We start from the raw sequence: 2,500 nt of genomic DNA, 5'->3' as shown, positions 1-2,500 counted from the left end.
ATGGTAGTACAACTATAAAACAGAAAAGAAAACTCTTCCGATACCTCTCGACGGCTTCTCTATGATTGTTTCTGTTACCAGGATGATCATAATGACCATATTTATTACAAACGTATACTCAACAGGTTACGGAATTGGAACCGTATTCCCTTTCGCTTATTTAATTTAAGGTATTTTATATTATCAATGGGGATAAAACCTTAAATTTTGTTCGGCTTTCGCCTTAAGCTTAGGACCGACTAACTCGTGATCAACCACTGTTCACACGAAACCCTTCTCCACTTCAGTCCTCCAAGGTCTCATTCGATTATTTGCTACTACCACCAAGATCTGTACCAATGGCAGCTCCACACATCCTTACGGAAGATGCTTCTACGCTACCATTGTACCCACCTACTTGTTAATGTTTCTAAATTTATATACATTAATAATGTAATATAAATCATTTACATTAACAGTGACGTATAGGTATACAACTTAAGCGCCATCCATTTTAAGGGCTAGTTGCTTCGGCAGGTGAGTTGTTACACACTCCTTAGCGGATTACGACTTCCATGTCCACCGTCCTGCTGTTTTAAGCAAGCAACGCCTTTCATGGTATCTGCATGAGTTGTTAATTTAGGCACCGTAACGTCACGTTTGGTTCATCCCACAGCGCCAGTTCTGCTTACCAAAAGTGGCCCACTGGGCACAATATATCATAACCTAAAACTTCATTCAAGAAAGTTTAGGTTCTTACCCATTTAAAGTTTGAGAATAGGTTAAGGTCGTTTCGGCCCTAAGGCCTCTAATCATTCGCTTTACCAGATAAGATTATTTTATATAATATTTTTATGCACCAGCTATCCTGAGGGAAACTTCGGTGGGAACCAGCTACTAGATAGTTCGATAGGTCTTTCGCCCCTATACCCAATTCTGACAATCGATTTGCACGTCAGAACTGTTTCGGTCTTCCATCAGGGTTTCCCCTGACTTCTACCTGATCAGGTATAGTTCACCATCTTTCGGGTCACAGCATATATGCTCAAGGTACGTTCTAGTTAGAGGTATAAAAAATAATTAAAAATTATTTATATACATAACTATATAGAACGCCCCAGGATTGATATTATATATATAAAATTATATATATAATTTAATCCCATATTAACAGTTAAGTTAATTACGCCTTTAGATTTTATTTAAAATAAATTCTAATGACTTGCACACATGTTAGACTCCTTGGTCCGTGTTTCAAGACGGGTCCCGAAGGTATCCTAAATCTATAGCATTGCTAATCATATTAATGCATATAATAATTATATTAATATATAAATTAATATAATATTATAAAATTATAATAATATATAATTTACGCATTATATTGATTTTTTATCTGTCAATTATTTATCCGATAATATTTAAATTATATTATATAGAAAATAAATTTTCATATATAAAATAAACTTTTTAAATATATCTTATGATAAATATATATTTATTAACAGATTGCAATGTCCATATATGAAAAAATTGCACACCATCATTATTATATAATTATATAATATTTATAATGTTGAATTTTTCATATTTCATGGATGTTTAGGTTCATCGGGCTTAACCTCTAAACAGTTTCACGTACTATTTAACTCTCTATTCAGAGTTCTTTTCAACTTTCCCTCACGGTACTTGTTTGCTATCGGTCTCATGGTTATATTTAGTTTTAGATGGAGTTTACCACCCACTTAGTGCTGCACTATCAAGCAACACGACTCTTTGGAAATATCTTCTAATAATCATTAACGTCATACGGGCCTAGCACCCTCTATGGGTAAATGGCCTCGTTTAAGAAGGACTTAGACTGTTAATTTCTCATATTAGAATATAGATATTCCATACACTACATCGGATATTTGTATAAACAAAATCCTTTAGTGCTGAACTAGTTTCTTTTCGCTCGCCGCTACTAAGAAAATCCTAGTTAGTTTCTTTTCCTCCCCTAACTAATATGCTTAAATTCAGGGGGTAGTCTCATATGAGTTGAGGTTGTTTTTAAGAATATTTTTAATTTTTCTTTTTAGTTGAAAACTAAATATATATAAGTTACTGTATTGTTTATATTATAAATAATATAATTTTATATAAGTTTTCCTCTTTAATGTATTAATACTAATTTATTAATACTAGGATATACTTATTTTTTTATTATATTTTATAATATAAGTAAAATATATATAATTGAATTTTAATATTATGGTATTCCTACCAGTAATATATCATGTGCTATAAATAATATAATTTAAAATTATATTATAAGCAACTTTATTAAATTATTCTTACAACCCTCAACCATATGTAGTCCATGCAGTATTAAATTTTTTAATAAATTTATATACTCTGTAGCATGGACTGCAATATGCGTTCAAAATGTCGATGTTCATGTGTCCTGCAGTTCACACGATGACGCACAGTTAGCTGCGTTCTTCATCGACCCATGAGCCAAGTGATCCACCGTTTAGAG

General features: G+C 32.1%; 2 pseudogenes; both read right to left on the bottom strand.

The window, feature by feature from the left end:
- LOC129615988 (large subunit ribosomal RNA) overlaps nucleotides 1-2,028 on the bottom strand; it is a 4,018-nt pseudogene extending 1,990 nt beyond the window's left edge.
- A 290-nt stretch (nucleotides 2,029-2,318) lies between these two features.
- LOC129615996 (5.8S ribosomal RNA) overlaps nucleotides 2,319-2,500 on the bottom strand; it is a 184-nt pseudogene continuing 2 nt past the window's right edge.

The sequence above is a fragment of the Condylostylus longicornis genome, unplaced genomic scaffold (assembly GCF_029603195.1).
Source record: "Condylostylus longicornis isolate FDR11 unplaced genomic scaffold, ASM2960319v2 ptg000156l, whole genome shotgun sequence".
Classification (NCBI taxonomy): domain Eukaryota; kingdom Metazoa; phylum Arthropoda; class Insecta; order Diptera; family Dolichopodidae; genus Condylostylus; species Condylostylus longicornis.
This window is presented reverse-complemented; position numbering and strand designations above follow the sequence as displayed.